A 19,758-nucleotide genomic window follows, 5' to 3' on the forward strand; every position below is an offset into this window, starting at 1 on the left:
AACCTTTTACACTTATTCCATTCATCTGCCATTTCCTTGTTCCCATTACTACCTCTCCAGCGTCATTTTCCAATGACCCAATATCTACGATCACTTCTCTTTTATTCTTTATATATCTGAAAAAAAATGTTTGGTACTTCTTTGATATAGTTAGCTAGATTACCTTTATATTTCATCTCCCCCTCCCCCATGGTTTTCTTATTTGCCTTCTGTTGCTTTTTAAAAGTTGCCCAATCCTCTAACTTCCCACTAATTTTTGCTCTCTTATATGCCCTACCTTTTGCTTTGACTTTCCTTGTTAGCTACCATTGCATCATCCTGCCTTCAGCAAACTTCTTCTTTGGGATGTATTGATCCTGCACTTTATGTAATACTCCAAAATTCTCCAGAGCACTACTATGCTTTCATCCCTATTATTGTCTCGTTCCAGTCAACTTTAGCCAGATCCTCTTGAATGCATCAGTAATTCTATTTACTCCACTATAATACTGATACATCTGACTTTAACTTCTCCCTCTCAAATTGCATTGTAATCATGGTCTCCTAAGGCTTCCTTTACCTTAAGCTCCCTTATGAAGTCTGGTACATTACACAACACCCAATCCAGAATAGCCGATGCCTTAGTGGACTCAAACACAAGCTGCTCTGAACAGCTATCTTGTATTCATTCTACAGATTCTCTCTCTTAGGATCCAACACCAACCTAATTTTCCCAATGTATCTGCATATTGAAATCCCTCATGAGTATTGTGAGATTGCCTTTTTGATATGCCTTTCTATATCTCATTGTAATTGGTAGACCGTATCATGGCCTGTATATATCTTCCATCGGTAACTTCTTACCTTCGTAGTTTCTAACTCTATCTACAAGTATTTTATAACTTCAGATCCTATGTCACCTCTTACTAAGGATTTGATTTCATTTTTACCAACAGAGCCATGTTGGTAAAAATGGCTACAAGATTATCTATCTTGTAGACTCTCCCCACCACCTACTTGCCTGTCTTTTTGATACAAGATGTGTCCTTGGATTTTAAGATCCGAACTATAATCTTTTTTTAGCCATGACTCAGAAATGCCCAAACTTCATACCTGCCAATCTCAAAATGCGCTACAAGATTATCTATCTTATTTCGTATACTGCACACATTCAAATATAACACCTTCAGTCCTGTACCATCACTCTTTTTGATTGCTGCCCTGGAGATCTTGTTTTTCAACTTTCTACTTTGCTCCCCGAATTTTCTCTCCAGGACCTACTCCTCTTTCCTACCTTTGTCATCGGTGCCAATATATACCAAGTCTTCTGGCTGCTCACCCTCCCCCTTTAGAACGTTGCCCTCCCATTCCGAGATGTCCCTGATCCTGGGACCTGAGAGGCAACTTACCATCTGATTGTCTCTATCACGTCCTCAGAATCTCATGTCCTCTAACTATGGATCCCTTCTGAGTCACAGAGCCAGTCTCAGTGCCAGAGACCCTGTCACCGTGGCTTCCCCCAGTAAGTCAACAGTATCCAAAGCGGTACATTTACTATTGAGGGGAAAGTCCACGGGGGGTGCACAGTACTGACTCTCTTCCTCCTTTTCCTCTCCTGTCAGTCACCTATTTACCTGACTTCTGAAACTTAGAGGTGCCTACCTCTCTGCAGCTCCTATCTATCACCTGTTCAGTTTCCCCTCTGAGCCAAAAGTCATCAAGCTGCAGGTCCTGTTCCTTGACACGTTCTCTGAGGAGCTGCAGTTTGGTGCATCTGGTGCAGATGTGGTTATCTGGGAGGCTGGAAGTCCCCAGAATTCCCACATCTCACGTGGAGGGCACATCACAGACCCTGGAGCCATCCTCACTGCTCTAAAGATGTGCTAACAGACAAAGTGAAGAACGAAGAAAGAAGAAGAAACTCGGCAGACACACACCTCTCCCAAGCCTGATAAGCCAAAGTCTCCCCAGTCTAACCCAGATCCACTCACACAATGGCCACTCCACTTGCCCCATCTTATTCTTATTTGCTCTTGCTAATAAATCATGATTATGCCACCGTAAAAAGCTGAATTCCGTGAAAGCTCCTTTTTAAAAATCTCTCACTCTCCAACATGGATGAGACCTCCTACATCAGTTCAACTGCTACTACATTGATAAAAAAAAATCTGTATATGTGTTTATTTATTTGTTTGTTTGTATTTGCTCCGTTTGGCTTCTTTTGCATATCAGTTGCTTATCATACTTTGTGTGTAGCTTTTCATTGATTCTATTGTATTTCTCTGTTCTACTGTGAATGCCTGTAAGAAAACTAATTTCAGGGTCACTTCGATAATAAATTATCTTTAAAATTTTAACATTGAACTTTTGAACTCTTGTGATCTATACTGGTGCTTTTTGCAGAAACTTGTGCTACCCTGCAGTTAATAACTTGGTTTTGATTCCTACATTCACCCTAAATCATTTCTTCTGTCTGCCTGACTTTTGTTATAATCTCTCTTCATCCTTAATCTCTAAGATTTATCCTACTGCTCAAATGTATTACTTTTAGACCTTTTAGCATGGTGTATCTCAGCAATGGCTATCATATCACACCCACTAAGTTGAAGTGGTTGCTGTAATTCATCCATTTAGCACCTTATCTTCTGCACAATATTGTTGGGTTACACATTCCGAGCAGTGTATCTGCTGCACATCTGGTTTTCACATTACCAGTTTGCCTCCCCTGCTTTAATCACTGCATATCATTTAGTTTTCTCTTTATGGCTGAAGCAGCAGTTCGGATCTTTCTCTGTTTCAGAGTGAACAATGGCTTTGCTTTTTCCTAACGCACCCATGCTTTCCCATTGCAGGTATTTGTCACCATTCTCCACGACAGGGGCTCTCAACCTGGAGTCCACGGACCCATTTCTTAATGGTGTTAGCCAAAGGCATAAAAAAGATTGGAAACATTTGTACTATGGACTTGCTGCTGTACCGGGATCTCAGCCAGATCAGGTGGACTCCATCACATTGGCAAATTTTCATCCTGTACCTGTACTGGTGCCGAAATAATGATCGTATGGAATGCGGTTGTCCTGTCATTCTGCGATGCCCTCATACAAAGAACATAGAACAGAGAACACAGTACAGGCCATTCACCCTACGATTTGGTACCAACCTTTTAACATAGCCTAAGATCAATATAACCCTTCTTTTCATATAGCCCTCCATTTCTCTGTCATCCATGTGCCTATCTAAGAGTTTTTAAATGCCCCTAATTTATCTGTTTATTGAGATACAGAGTGGAACAGGCCCTTCCAGCCCCTCAAGCCGTGCCGCACAGCAACCTCCAATTTAATCCTAGCCTTATCACAGGACAATTTATAATGACCAGTTAACCTACTAACCGGTGCCTCTTCGGACTATCGGAGGAAGCCAAAGCACCTGGAGGAAACCCACATAATCACGGGGAGAACATACAACCTCCTTACAGACAGCGGCAGGAATGGAACCCAGGTAGCTGGTAATGTAAAGCAGGGGTCACCAATCTCTTTTGCACCATAGACCGGTTTAATATTGACAATATTCTTGCGGACCGGCTGACTGGTGGGGGGTGTTAATCATGACCAGAATATAGATGACAAGTCAACTATAAGTCACTTATAAGTGGCTAATACACTCAATTTTGTTTCTAGAAGGGTTTATCTAACGAATTTAATATTAAACACACAGCGCATATTTTCCTCGCATGAACATATAAAATCATTGCAACACCAATATCGCTGGATCAGTGGGAGCCCTGGCCTTGTTTCCCTGCAACAAGACGGTCCCATCGAGAGGTGATGGGAGACAGCGATACTCGAAGGGGGTTCTTTATGTCCCATCTATTCCGCAATTTAGTTTTGGTTGCAATCATTGCAGAAAACCCACTTCACAAAGATATGATGTTGGAAATGGAAGCAATGTTTTCAGTGCTTTCATGGCTATCTCAGGATATTCAGCCTTGACTTTGATCCAGAATGCCGGCAGAGATGTTATGTCTAACATACTTTTCAGCCCACCGTCATTTGCAAGCTCGAGGAGTTGATCTTCTTCCCGCGCTGACATGGATGATTCACCGGGGGCATTCACAAATGAGTCACGGACCCATTCCTTTGCATGTCTTGGGTCATTTGCGGTTGGGAAGCAACACTCGAATTCTGTCGACAGTGAAGATAGGTGATCGCACACCAGCTGTGAGAAGGACGGTGCAGCCTCAGTCTCTCCCAAAATTCCAACTAATGTTGGGAACATGTCAAATATGCCCCTGTCCACTCGCCGTCCCCACAGTTCCAGTTTGGCTTTGAAAGCAGACACTTTATCTGCCAACTTGAAGGCAGTTGTCATTCTCCCCTGAAGTGACAAATTGAGTTCATTGAGCAGGTTGAAGATGTCACACAGATAAGTGAGTTTTGCTGTCTACTCCTCGTCACTGAAGTGTGCTGCCAGTGGTGACTTTTTTCCTGAAAGAAATCTCTGTAGCAGCTCTCTTAACTCAAAAACCCTGGCCAGGGCTCTCCCCCTCGACAGCCACCTGACTTCAGTGTGTGAGAGAAGGAATTTGTGCTCTGCATGCATTTCCTCGCAAAGTTGCTCAAACAGATGTGAGTTAAGGGCTTTTGCTTTGATGTGATTGATAACTTCAACAAAGTCACTCAATATGCTGTTAAGATCAGGTGACATTTTTCGGCTAGCCAGCATTTCCCTGTGTATGACACGATGTGTAGACTGGCATTCAGGAGCAACCTCTGACTCAGGTAGTGAAACCAGACAGCCGTCCAGTCATAGCTGCAGCCCCGTCTGTGCATATTCCAACACAGAATGACCAGTCCAGTTTGCCTGACATGTAGTCACTCAAAGACTTGAATAGTTCTGCCCCAGCTGTGTTAGTTGGCAGCAGCAGTGCACACAACATATCCTCCTGCACATCGTCTTGAAATATATATCGCACATAAACCAACAGTATTGCCTTGTTGTCAACACTGGTAGACTCGTCAACCTGGATAGCATACCATGGTGACTCGCTAAGCCATTCCAACAGCTGTGCTTCGATGTCCTCCGCTATGTCATCGATTCCCCTTGAAACTGTGGTAGCTGAAAGAGAAACCTGTGCCATCTTGTTAGCTGCAGCTTCTCCCAACAGTTCACGGCATGTCCTTGACAGCAGGCAGAATCAATGCTTCACCAACAGTGAAAGGCTTCTTAACCTTAGCAACACAGCTAGCCACTAAGAGCGGCAGCATTTGTGGAGGTGGTGGCTCTCAGCACTTGCTTCTGGCCCGCTTGCTCACGTTTTTTCCGCTCAAAATCCTCAACGGGGTTGTCTTTAAGTGCAGGGTGCTTGGACTCAAGGTGCTGAAGCAGTTTTGAGGGCTTCATTGCCTCATTAGACAGCTTGTCTCCACAGATCACACACAGGGGGCTTGGAGCGTGCGAGTCACCAGTCGCATTAAAGCTATACTTTATGTACAACTTGTCATATTTTCTGTTGAAGGAAGCTTTCTTTTTTTTTGCAGTCTCGGCCTCAGCTGCCTCTGCGTTATCATCATCGTTAGGCCTTCTACCACCTCTTCCAAAGAAACTCTCAAATGACGTTTGTTTTTTACTCATCAAGTAGTTTTACAAACCCCATTTCCAGAAAAGTTGGGATATTTTCCAAAATATGTTGTGTGGTTTCTGACCTTGCCCTTCACGCACTGAGATGTCTCTGAATTCTCTGAATCTTTTCACAATATTATGTACTGTAGATGTTGAAAGACCTAAATTCTCTGCAATCTTGCGTTGGGAAATGTTCCTTTTGAACTGACTAACAATTCTCTCACGAATATGTTGTGTGCACTGCCACTGCCAACTAACACAACTAGGGCAGAACTATTCAAGTCTTTGAATGACTACATGTCAGGCAAACTGGACTGGTCATTCTGTGTTGGAATATGCACAGACGGGACTGCAGCTATGACTGGACGGCTGTCTGGTTTCACTGCCTGAGTCAGAGATTGCTCCTGAATGCCAGTCTACACACTGTGTCATACACAGGGAAATGCTGGCAATAAAAACAAAAATCTGTGATATGTTAATTCACGTGAACCCTTATTTAACTGACAAAAGTACAAAGAAAAGATTTTCAATAGTTTTACTGACCAACTTAATTGTATTTTGTAAATATACACAAATTTAGAATTTGATGGCTGCAACACACTCAACAAAAGTTGGGACAGAATTAAAATAAGATTGAAAAGTGCACAGAATATTCAAGTAACACTGGTTTGGAAGACTCCACATTAAGCGGGCTAATTGGTAGCAGGTGAGGTATCATGACTGGGTATAAAAGTAGCGTCCATCAAAGACTCAGTCTTTGCAAGCAAGGATGGGTCGTGGCTCACCCCTTTGTGCCAACATTCATGAGAGAATTGTTAGTCAGTTCAAAAGGAACATTTCCCAACGCAAGATTGCAGAGAATTTAGATCTTTCAACATCTACAGTACATAATATTGTGAAAAGATTCAGAGAATTCAGAGACATCTCAGTGCGTAAAGGGCAAGGTCAGAAACCACTGTTGAATATGCATGATCTTCGAGCCCTCAGGTGGCACTGCCTAAGAAACCGTCATGCTACTGTGACAATTATAGCCACCTGGGCTTGGGAGTACTTCGGAAAACCATTGTCACTTAACACAGTCCGTCGCTGCATCCAGAAATGCAACTTGAAACTGTATTACACAAGGAGGAAGCCATGCATCAACTCTATGCAGAAACACTGGTGAGTTCTCTGGGCCCAAGCTCATCTCAGATGGACCGACAGACTGTGGAACTGTGTGCTGTGGTCAGATGAGTCCACATTTCAGCTAGTTTTCGGAAAAATGGGTGTCGAGTTCTCCGTGCTAAAGATGAAAACGACCATCCTGATTGTTATCAGCGAAGGGTGCAAAAGCCAGCATCTGTGATGGTATGGGGGTGCATCAGTGCCCACGGCATGGGTGAGTTGCATGTATGTGAAGGTACCATTGACTCTGAGGCGTATATTAGGATTTTAGAGAGACATATGTTGCCATCAAGGCAACGCCTCTTCCTGGGACGTCCATGCTTATTTCAGCAGGACAATGCCAGACCACATTCTGCACGGGCTACAACAGTGTGGCTTAGTAGACACAGAGTGCGAGTGCTTGACTGGCCTGCTGCCAGTCCAGATCTATCTCCTATTGAAAATGTATGGCGCATCATGAAGAGGAGAATCAGACAATGGAGACCACGGACTGTTGAGCAGTTGAAGTCTTATATCAAGCAAAAATGGACAAAATTTCCAATTGCAAATCTACTACAATTAGTATCCTCAGTTCCAAAATGATTAAAAAGTGTTATTAAAAGGAAAGGTGATGAAACACAATGGTAAACATGCCTCTGTCCCAACTTTTGTTGAGTGTGTTGCAGCCATCAAATTCTAAATTTGTGTATATTTACAAAATACAATTAAGTTGGTCAATAAAACTATTGAAAATCTTTTCTTTGTATTTTTGTCAGTTAAATAAAGGTTCACGTGAATTAATATATCACAGATTTTTGTTTTTATTGCATTTTGGAAAATATCCCAACTTTTCTGGAAATGGGGTTTATAGGTTAATAACCGACTGATGACCTCACGTGCATAATGACCTCGCGTGCGTTCAAGTTCAACAGTGGGTGTGACAGGGAATGAGGAAATGTACAGCTGACTCATATCATGCTTTGTAGCACATGCTTTGTAGCCCGGTGGTTGTTGTGCTAACAACTATGCTACCATGCTGCCTCTACCACCAGCCCCAGCAGGGTGATCCATGCACCCATCACTCTCTGTGAAAGTAACCATATCTCTGACACTCCCTCTTATACTTTCAACCAAACATCTTAAAATTACAAGCAGGATAGACAAAGGAGATGCAGCAGACATGGTGTACTTGGATTTTCAGAAGGCCTTTGACAAGGTGTCACACAGGAGGCTGCTTAGCAAGATAAGAGCCCATGAAATTACACGGAAGTTACTAGCATGGGTGGAGCTTTGGCTGGTCAGCAGAAAACAGAGAGTGGGAATAAAGGGATCCTATTCTGGCAGTTACCAGTAGAGTTCCACAGGGGTTGGTGTTGGGACTGCTGTTTTTTATGATGTATGTCAATGATTTGGACTATGACATTAATGGATTTGTGGCTAAGTTTGCTGATGATACAAAGACAGGTGGTGGAGTGGGTGGCTGTTGTTGTTGTTTGTCCTTCGGAGTCGAAGACGACCACGACTTCTGTCAGGTGGAGGGTTTGTGACTGTGGGTCCGGAGGTGACTGGTGAGGCCAATCCGGGCCCTGAAAGCTCACCCACATGTGGGACACATGAGGGTAGGTGCTGCAGTGGAAGTGGAGGTAGCTCAAGCCTTGCACGCGGCGCGTTTCCTCTGAGCCTCTGCGGTACGTCTGATTTCTGCTGCATACGCTCCTTTAGTGGTCCTGCTCCACCAGGTTGGGCGGTCCAGAGCAAGTGATTCCCAGCTACTGGGATTGATGTTGAGGTCTTTGAGGGACACTTTGAGGCAGTCTTTGAAACATTTCTTCTGCCCTCCAACTGAGCGCTTGTCCTGGCTCAGCTCTCCATACAGCAGCTGTTTTGGTAGTCCACTGTCAGACATCCTGACGACATGGCCAGCCCATCTGGCTTGGGCTTTCTGTAGGAGGGTGTAGACGCTGTGGGTGCTAGCCCGCTCCAGGACCTCCGTGTCTGGGACTTTGTCCTGCCATCGTAAGTGGAGAAGTCTGCAGAGGCAGCTCAAGTGGAAGTGGTTGAGCTGTTTAGCGTGTCTGCTGTAGACAGTCCAGGTCTCGCTGGCATAGAGGAGGGTGGTGAGAACCACTGCTCGGTAGACCTTCAGCTTAGTGGTAAGGCTGAGTCCTCTCCGCTCCCATACATTCTCACGGAGTCTCCCAAAGGCGGCACTGGCTTTAGCAATTCTGTTGCTGATCTCTGCATCTATGTTCACTGCTCGTGATAGAGTACTGCCCCATATTATCTGGGAGTGGGCAGTATTGAGGAAACAAAGAGCCTTCATGGCTGGATGTTGGAAAGCATCTGGTCATGCACTTTGGTAGAAGAAATAAATGGGCAGACTATTATTTAGAGGGGGAGAGAATTCAAAATAAAGAGATGCAAAGGGACTTGGGACTCTTTGTGCAAGACACCCTAAAGGTTAACTTTCAGGTTGAGTTCGTTGTGAGGAAGGTGAATGCGTTGTTGGCATTCATTTCTGGAGGTATAGAATATAAGAGCAGGGATGTGATGTTGAGACTCTGTAAGGCACTTGTGAAACCATACTTGGAGTATTGTGTGCAGTTTTGGGATCCTTATTTTAGAAAGGATATACTGACATTGGAGAGGGTTCAATGAAGAATGATTCCAGGAATGAAAGGATTACCATATGAGGAACATCTAGCAGCTCTAAGGCTGTATTCCCTGGAGTTCAGGAGAATGAGGAGGGATCTCATAGGAACATTTTGAATGTTAAAAGGCCTGAACAGATTAGATATGGTAAAGTTATTTCCCATGGTAGGGGATTCTAGGACAAGAGGGCACAACTTCAGGACTGAAGGACATATTTTAGAACTGAGATGTGGAGAAATTACTTTAGTCAGAGTGGTAAATCTGTGGAATTTGTTGCCATGAGTGGCTGTGGAGGCCAAGTCATTGGGTATATTTAAAGCAGAGATAGATAGGTTCTTGATCAGCCAGGGCATCAAAGGGTATAGGGTGCAAACAGGGGAGTGGGGATAACTAGAAGAATTGGATCAGCCCATGATTGAATGGCAGAGCAGACTGAATGGGTCAAACGGCCTTCTTCTGCTCCTATGTCTTATGGTCTTATGATCTTATGGTCTTGTATTAGCCATTTCCACCCTGGGAACAATCTCTGCCTGTCCGCTTAATCTATGCCTCTTATTATCTTGTACACCTCTATCAAATCACTTCTCATTGTCCTTCACTCCCAAGAGAAAAGACCTAGTTTGATCAACCTTTCCTAAGAGAGAAAATTAATTGACAATTGGAATTGATTTATTATTGTCAGATGAAAGACACATTATCCAGGCAGGTCCTTCCTTTTATAAGTTCATTGAGGAAGTACAGAATTATAAAGAACACAGAATGCAGAATAGAGTGGAACTGCAACAGAAGACATATAGTGCATGAAGACGAATAAAGTTCAAGGGCCACGACAAGGTAGATTGTGAGGTCAGGAGTTCATCTTTAACATGCACAAATTCTGATTATTTGTTTATTACAATGGGACAGAACTATCCTTGAGCCTCTTGGTATGTGTTATCAGGATTTTGTATCTTCTTCCTGATGGGAAAGAGGGAGAAGGGAGAATGTCCGTGGTGGGTGGGGTATTTGACTGGGTTGGTTGCTTTACCGAGGCAGTGAGAAGCACAGGCAGCTCATGGTGGGAGATTGGTTTCTGCGATGAGCTGAGCTGTGTCCACAACTCTTAGCCAGCGCAGCTGCTGTACCAAGCTGTGATGAATATGGATAGGATGTTCCTAAGGTGCATCTGTGAAGATTGGCAAGAGTCTTTTGGGCATGCTGAATTTCCCTAGCCATCCGAGGAAACAGAGCGACTGGTGTGCTGTCTTGTCTATAGTGTCCGTCTATCTAGATCAAGTCAAATCATTGGTGATACTTACACCTCCGAACTTGAAGTTCTAAACCACCTCTGTTATGCTTTGTAACTTCAAAACATTAAACTAATTTGAAGGAAGACACGGGAGTCCGAAATACGGGTCTAACTTTGTGCTTGCTTTCAGCAAGGTGGGCACGTATCACGTGTGATGTGTTGATGTGTGCAATTCATGTATTTATACATATAACCCATAATGGGCTATTTGAAACAAAGAAGAATGCTTAATCAACAACATATGTACAAAATTGCTCAAATATTATTTCAATGTTAAGCATACAACAACCCCAAACAAACAGGCTTGTGCTCTGCCCTGATTCCTGAAGTCAATGACCTACTCTTTGACCAGGGGAGAGACTGTTGTCCTGTCACCATGTCAGCAGGCTGTCTCTCTCTTCCTCCCACTGTCATTACTTGAGTCACAACCCACCACAGTGGGCCATCTGCGAACCTGTAAATTGGTAAGTTGTTTCATTACTGTCCCAAGTACCCAGGAGCAGTGTAAAACTTTGTTTTCTGTGCTATTCTTTTATCTCATTTGATTACAAAACTGGATTGAGGTAGGACAAAGGAAAACAATAACAGAATGAGGTATTAGGTGGCATAGTAGCGTAGCATTAGCTTAGCTTTATTATAATATCAGTAACCCAGTTTGAATTGGCTGCTGTCTGTAAGGTGTATGTATGCTCTCCCCTGGACCACATGGACCACACCTCAGGGTGCTCCGGTTTCAGCCCACATTCCAAAGACAAGCAGTTCAGCAGGTTAATTGTTCACACGGGTGTAATTGGGCAGTGCGGGCTCGCTGGGCTGGATGGGTCTGTTGCCGTGTTGTATCTCAAAATGAAAATAAATAACGCAGAAAGAAGGTTTACAGTTACTGAGAAAGTGCAGTACAAGCAGAAATAAGCTGCAAAGTTATCATGAGGTAGATTGTGAGGCCGAGAGTGCAGAGGACTGTTGATAGGTAACAGTAGGTCAGAGCCTGTCGTTGAGCCTGGTCATACGTTCTTTTCAATGTTTTGTATCTTCTGCCCAATGAACTTTAGCAATGTTCTCCTTGGTAGGCTGCTCTGGAAGACCAGTTCCCATGAAATTGAGGGGGATCTAGTTAGCTGGATTCAAAATGTATTTATTCATTTAGAGATACAGAGCAGAACAGGCCCTTCCAGCTCTTTGAACTGCACTGCCCAACAACTCGCCAATTAAACCATAGACCAATTAATCATGGAATAATTTACACTGCCCAGTACTGTGGGAGGAAACCTGGGCACCCGGAGGAAACCCATGCGGTCACAAGGAGAACACACAAAATCCTTACAGGGAGTAGCAGGAATTGAACCCGGGTCGCCTGTACTGCGAAGTGTGTGTTAACTACTATGCTATGGTGCCACCCTTGCGAGAACATGAAATGAACAGGACTTCCTTTGAGCAAAGGAAAGTACGTGATAGCCATGCAGAAATGTTTAAAATTACGAGGGGCATATATAGGGTGGATGATGTTTTTTCCCCAGGGCAGTGGAGTACAAAACTAGGGAGCATAGCTTTAGGATGAAAAGGGACCTGAGGAGCAATCTCTCCACACAGAGGGTGATGATTGGATAGAACGAGCTGCTGGAAGGGCTGGTTGAGGCAGGTAGAGTAGGAAACACTTGGACAGGTGCATGGAGGGAAATAGGCCGAGTGCAGGAAATCAGGACTAGCTGGGTGGGCACCATGGTTAGCATGGACTGGATGGGCTGAAAGGTCTGTATACATGATTTGTTGCTCTGTGACTAAGTGCGATGTCAACTCCTCTAAATGACGTTGATGTTAATAATTAAAATAATCTTAGTTCTGTTTAAAACCCTGAAGTTGTTGGTTGGTAATGCAAAATGACATTCAAATATTTCAAAGTACACACGACAAATAAAGTTGAACCTTCGATCTTGAATATTAACTGGTGTGGGAGTGATGATGTCATGAGTGTGTAGGGAGTATATTCGGGGGTTGAGGACACGGCCTCGTGAGGCGCCAATATTGAGGATGTCTTTCCAGTTGAACACAAGCTGAAAATGTCAGAACTTAAAGCTGATATATTAGATCAAAGCATTGAGGTTCTCTGGTACACCTGGACATGGTTTAACAGGCATATTCTCAGTATTATTTTTATTTTGCACAGTCCATCGCAGAAGCCAGCCTTTCCTCCATTGACTCTGTCTACACGTCCTGCTGCTTCTGGAAAGCAGCCGACATCACCACAGGCAAAGGCTGCCCAGCCACCGAGCACACTTACGTAGAGCACGGCCGCAAGGAAACAGCATCGAGGCCGTGCTCCCATCTCACTGCTGCATCGGGCAGGAGGTACAGGAGCTTAACCATCACGTTCCAGAATGGCTTTAACTCTACCACCATCAGGCTCCTGATAACTTCACTCACCTCAACTCTGAACTGATTCCACAACCTGTGGGCTCACTTTCAAGGACTCTACAGCCATTGTTCTCAATATTTTGTATTTGTATGGTCAGGGTTGACCGTGGAGGTTACATCTAGCTGACTACATGATACGCAAGCCAGGGCAGTACAATATGGAGAGCAAGCTGTTGCCCATGCAGCAGGATTCCCATCTTCACACAGCCGATAAATCCAAAGGAACGGCAGAGACCAATACAGTTTGGCACCAACTACATCACAGGAGTTGTCATTCAGTTGTGAACACAATGTAGGACTGCCTTAGGGGCTGCAGCTCTGAATTTTTCCTTCGGGGTTTACTTCCGAAGCCTTCCTCATAAGAGAGTATAGCTGCAAGGCAGCGGAGGTTTGAAATCAGAGTTTTCCTTCTCCTTGATGAATTGCCAACCATGGCTGACAAGCTCCATCAGCCTTAAGTGACTGGTTTTAAGGCAGTAACCTGCCTTTGCCCTTTCTCCTGTCAGGAGAAATGGTTCCACTGCTCTTGGTAGCTAAGCCACATGTGAAGGCCAGGAGCTGTCTTGGTTGTCGGGGCTATTTGAAGTGCACACCATTGGGAGGATTTGATACGTAGTGGGAGCTTATCCTCACTACAACTCCCGGCTATAAAAACCTGAAGGAACCTTTATTTATTGCACAATTTCTCTTCTTCTTTGTCACTCTTTGCTTAGGTATGGTTTTTTTTTATTAAATTCAATTGTATTTCTGTAAATTCCTGCAAGAAAATGAATCTCAAGCTGGTATATGGTAACCTAGAGTTAGATTGATAATAAATTTGTTTTGAAATTTGAATTTAGAACTTTGAATGGACATGGCCTGTTTCTGTAGTTGTAAGCACTGCCGGGACCTTTCGTTCTTTCCATATACTTAAATAATTGATTCCTTTAGGGATTAGTTAATGGGAAGTCAATTCAGGTAAATAATAAATAAGTCTGATCCAATGTACGATCCGATGTGTCCCATGAGGTGTTGAGCTATTTATGTGTGAAGATGTTGCATCAATTCAGAAAAGTAATGGAGGAGACAGAGAGCATTCTCATACAAGGTGCATTTTAGTTGCTAGATATGCCGGCTGCCACAAATGGTTCAACTTGCATATAAATATCTCAATGTTGATGAACAGTTAATTATTGTTTTGGCAGCTGATTTTGTAACATTGCAGATCAAATATTATTAAATCATGAATTTAGCTTTGCCTATCTTTGAATTTGTCAATACTTTCACTCTAAACCACTTTAGAGAAAAAGAAGATAGAACATACTGATGAAGTGTTTTGGCCCGAAACGTCGTCACTACCTCCTCCCATGGATGCTGTCTGGCCTGCTGAGTTCTGCCAGCATTTTGTGTTTTTATAGAACATACACTCAGTGGCCATTTTATTAGGTACCACCTATATCCGAGTGTATGTCCTTGGACCTCTGCTGCCATATCCTGTTGCTGCATGAATGAAATCACCAGAGAAAAGTACTGGCAGATGTGAAGCAGCTTCTTTATTTGACAAAACAAGAGACAGCAGGCGTCACACGGAGACGCTTTCGATCGAAAGGTCTGCCTATGCCCAGCACTACACTTATTTTATGTGCTAGACATCGGAGGACAATTCCATATTTACAATGTTTTATTTGAAATTTCACACCTCCTGATTCGCTTCCACACCACAGACAAATAGATGAATTTTAATCAGCATTGTCCTGGTTTGTGACTCTCGACTTTTAGGAACCTATTGTTCATTTAAATTAAATTTACAATTTACATTCAGATTTGAAGATTGGTGGCTGAGAAGCCATTTGCAAAATGTAAATGTCCTAAACCCAAGAATTGCTCTAACAACCCAACCACTTCAAAATCCGACGTGTTGTGTGTTCAGAGATGCTCTTCTGCATGCCACTGTGTTTAACTAGCATGGTTGTTTTAGTCAGTGTGGCCTTCCTGTCAGCTTGAACCAGTCTGGCCATTCTCCTCTGACCTCTCATTAACAAGGTGTCTTCACCTACAGTACTGCCACTCACTAGATACTTTTTTTGTTCATCATGGACCTAACCATTAAGCAAGGGATCCATGACCCCAGGGTGGAAACCCCTGCTTTAGACACTGTTGTGCATGAAATTTCCAGGAGATCAACAGTTTCTGAGACACTCAAACCACCCTGTCTGGCACCAACAATCATTCCAAGTTGAAAGTTACTTAGATCACATTTCTTCCCCATTCTGATGCTTGCTGTGTATAACAACTGAACCTCTTGACCATGTCTGCATGCTTTAATGCATTGAGTGGCTACCACATGATTGGCTGATTAGATATTTGCATTAACGAACAGGTCCATAGGTATATCTAACAAAGTAGCCACAGTGTTGAACAGTACAGCACAGTGCAGGCCCTTCAGCCCACAATTTGGTTGCATGAGTCCTAGTAAAGGAAGCGGGAATTTCAGATGCGTGAAGTCAGCCCAATAATTTCCAGTTCTGCATTTCAAACATTTAAGCTTTGGCAAGGTAAGCAAGCATAAAAGTGGTGGGAGGGTCAGTGAGGAGTGGATTATTCAGGCAAAACTTAGAACATTACAGGATCTTTGTGCACACTGTTGTCCTGACCTTTTAACCTACTCCAAGATCATTTGAACCCTTCCCTCCCACATAGGCCTCCATTTTTCTCTCATCCATGTGCCTATCTATGTTTCTCCAAATATGTCCCTAACATATCAGAATCAGGTTTAATATTGATGACAGATGTGAAATTTGTTGCAAGGCAGTAGTGCTTTGCAGAGGGGTATATGGCACGTCCAGGGAGGGGCAGCATGTTTGGATAATTGGTGAAGGGTCTTGTTGTGTCCATTCCAGGGTAAATTGATCATCCTTGGTCCCCACGGGACACTCAGCTCTCACCTGTGGCTCCCAGTAGCTATTTGCGTGTGATAGCAGCCACACCCCAGTACACCTATTTGAGAGAAGGGGTAAACCAGGTGAGGGTAGCTGGCAACCTCATACCCCGGTGAGATAGGGACATGAAACTCCAGTGGATTGAGCAAATGGGATCTATTGTGAGATCCAACGGCCAAGAAGGCAGTTCTGCAATGCTCCGTGAAGAACGAAGGGCGTGACAAGGCACAGAAGATGACATGGTCATCCTCTACAACTAAGGAAAACACCGGTTTGTGACATATGTTTGTACCACTGGAAGCTGAGAGAATGGAACTGCCCCAGTGCAATGGCTTTTCCACTTTAAAAACTCGACTGCACAATTTTTCCGTCATTGCGGGACACAATGGATAACAACCATCACCACATAATAATAAAAATATAAATTACAGTAAGTATATATAAAAGGGAAAATTAAATTAAATAAGTAGTGTAAAAGAGAGGTGAAATACTTAGATAGTTAGTGTACATGGGTTCATTTTCCATTTAGAAGTCTGATGGTCGAGGGAACAGCTGTTCCTGGAACACCTGCCTTTATCACCTCCCTGACAGTGTGTTCCACGTACCCACCCCTGTCTCTGTAAAAAACCATACTTCTGACACCTCCCTATACTTTCCACACTTCTCCGTGGATTGTCACCTTGTCGGGATGGAGAAGTCTGTGTGGTCCTGAGATCCCGAGAGCGATGCCGTCTGGAGCTATGCTCCTGGTAGGGTCACCCGTGGCGGTCAGGTCGAGGGCGAGGTCCCTGACAAAGAACAATCCAACCAAGACCTCAACGGTGGAACAGGCGGACGAAGTTACTTCGAACTCAACGGCTGTGAAGGCTGATGAAGGCTGCAACGAATCCATCAGCTGCAATCGTCGTGGTTTCCAAGCCATTGGAATCAGTTGGTTGATTTGTGAAGTATCATGTGCTTCTTGGAGTGCAATACCAAGTACACGTTAAACAAATACACGCACAGGCGTCTTCACTCTGTGGGCTTAGATCAATGGAGCAAAGTCTATCATCCTCGACCTCGAGGGATAGCCACGACAACGATACTTTCCACCCATCTGATAACAGTGGGGAAGAAGCTGTCCTTGAGCCTAGTGAAATGTGCTTTCAGGCTTTTGCAGCTTTGGCCCAATGGGAGAAAAGAAGAGAGAAAAAAAGTTGAGCTTTATTTGTTACATGTACATCAAAACATCAAAACACACAGCGAAATGTGATGTTAACATCCAAAATTCACTGGATAATTTTGTATGTATGGTCAAATTTTGAATTCAGTTCATGAAGTGCGATTTTCACATTTCCTTTATATAGGCCTGGCTGGCCAGAGGAGATTTTAAAGGGAGTGAGAGAGATTATTTATTTAGTTATTTATTTAGCGATAGAGCACAGAACAGGCCCTTCCACCCATTGAGTCGCACCGCCCAGCAACCTACCTATTTAACCCGAGTCTAATCACAGGACAATGACCAATTAACCTACCAATCAGTACGACTTTGGGCTGTGGGAACAAACCTATGTGGTTCACTGCGAGAACAAATAAACTCCTTACAGGCGACACCGGAATTGAACTCCAAACTCTGGAATGCTCCGAGCTGTAATTATGTGGTTCTAACAGCCATGCCAGAGTGGTAACCTAAGTGTAATGGAAGAGAAGCTTCTGTTGATCTCGAGTCATGGATTTACAGCCTTTGATACCGTGTAATAAGAGCTGATGGTTTAGACTGTGAAACACGTTGGGGTATGAGGAGAAGACATTGAATGCAAAACATAGAACACAGAACACAGAACATAGAATATAGAGCATGGAGTGCAAGAAGAGAACTGTCAGCCCAGGCGTTGTGAGAACTTCTTAAACACATATATTTATCTTATATTTTAAGCTGTATCTAATATTATAAGATTAGTTTTATTTATCGTAAGTACTTTGAAACATAGAAACATACAGTAATGTGTAATTTTGCATTAACGACCAATACAGTCCATTGTGTCACATTGCTTCTGGTGCCAGCACAGTAAGCCAGAAACTCACTAACCCAAACAGTCAGCCTTGGGTATGCCTGAGGAAACCACACACCCTACAGACTGTGGCAGTAATTGAATCCCGATCACTGGCTCTGTAAAGCATTTAATTACGCTAACCACAGTAATTGAAATGCCTCTTGAGGCTGAGGGCTGAGGACGAACCGGTGTACAATTTACTACTCTGCTTTTAACTCGCCCCGTTGTTGAACTGACTGCAGCTGTGGCCTGCAGCCACTGGGTCCCTGCACCAGCTGCATTTGCCTCAGCTCTGATCTGGCTCCACGGCCGTGGACTCAGTTTCGGGGATACTCTGCTTAATGTTCTGTGTGTTATTCGTTTACTTTTTTATTGCTTGCATGCTTTGTCCTTCCTTTCACACATTGGGAGTTTGGCAGTCTGCGATGTGTGTGGGGGGGGGGATGGATTATATTGTGTTTCCTTGTTTTGTGGCTGCCTGAAATAAGACAAATCTCAAGGTTGTATATAACATGCATACTTTGATAATAAATATACTTTGACTTTTGCACTATCTCTATCATATAATTGATGGACAACATGGTAGCATAGCAGTTAACGTAACACTTCTGCAGTGCCAATGACCTGAGTTCAATTCCCACTCCTGTCAGTAAGGAGTTTATACGTCCTGTCCGTGACTGCGTGGGTTTCCTCTGGGTACTCTGATTTCCTCTCATATTCCAAATATTTACGGGTTAGGGTTTAGTAATTTGTGGGCTTGTTGGGTCTGAAGAACCTGTTACCAAACTGCATCTCTAAATAACTTCTTTTAAAATACCATTGTCTACATCAACATCAGATTTCTGAATGAACAATGAACCTCACTATCTTTGCTCTCTTTAATTATCTAATTTTTTATATATATTTGTTATCGTAATTTATAGTATATTTTATGCATTGCACTGTACTGCTGCCACAATCTGCAGAACGTATGTCAAAGTTCAAAAGTTCAAAGTAAGTTTATTAGCAAAGTACATATTTGATGGAATTGGAGAAATACACAATCTGCTGCAGGAACTCAACAGGTCAAGCAGCAACTATATGTTCAATGTTCAAAGTAAATTTATTATCAAACTACGTGCATATAATTTATGTTTTGTAGCATCAAAACATTAAGCTAATTCAAAGGAAGGCATGGAGTTAAAATGTGAGTCCAACTTAGTTTTTACTTTAAGCACGCGTGCACATACCACGCGGTAGCGTGATGATGCATGCTGTTCATGTACTTTTACATATCACTATAATGAACTATATAAACAACAAACAATCCTTAATCAAAGGATTACACTAATTTTAATGAAATAGTAAATGCACAACAATATATGTCACCATATATTACCCTGAGATTCATTTTCTTGCAGGTATTCACAATGGAACAAAGAAATACAATAGAATTGATGAAGAACTTCATACAAAGATTGACAATCAACCAATGTGCAAAAACAAGCCAACTGTGCAAATACAATAAATAAATAAATAACACCGAGAACATGAGTTGCAGTTTCCGTGAAAGCGAGTGCATAGTTTGTGGGATCAAGCCCATAGATTTTGGAGCCGTGATAATCAACCTGATTCTGATTTTGATCATCCAATCTGGAATCCATGTCATCCCACTCTCTGACCAGGCCCAGTTAGATTAGAGTGTTTAATTGTCATTAGCATCTGTTAGTCTCGA

General features: G+C 43.1%; 1 long non-coding RNA gene across 1 annotated transcript; it reads left to right on the forward strand.

Annotated features, from left to right (window-relative positions):
• The first annotated feature begins 11,036 nt into the window (after nt 1-11,036).
• On the forward strand, nt 11,037-19,554 carry LOC140728779 (uncharacterized). Its single transcript, XR_012099184.1, has 3 exons — nt 11,037-11,145; nt 19,186-19,230; nt 19,445-19,554. It is a non-coding gene; the product is annotated as an uncharacterized lncRNA (long non-coding RNA).
• The last annotated feature ends 204 nt before the right edge of the window (nt 19,555-19,758 follow it).

This window comes from Hemitrygon akajei, chromosome 6 (assembly GCF_048418815.1).
Source record: "Hemitrygon akajei chromosome 6, sHemAka1.3, whole genome shotgun sequence".
Taxonomy (NCBI): domain Eukaryota; kingdom Metazoa; phylum Chordata; class Chondrichthyes; order Myliobatiformes; family Dasyatidae; genus Hemitrygon; species Hemitrygon akajei.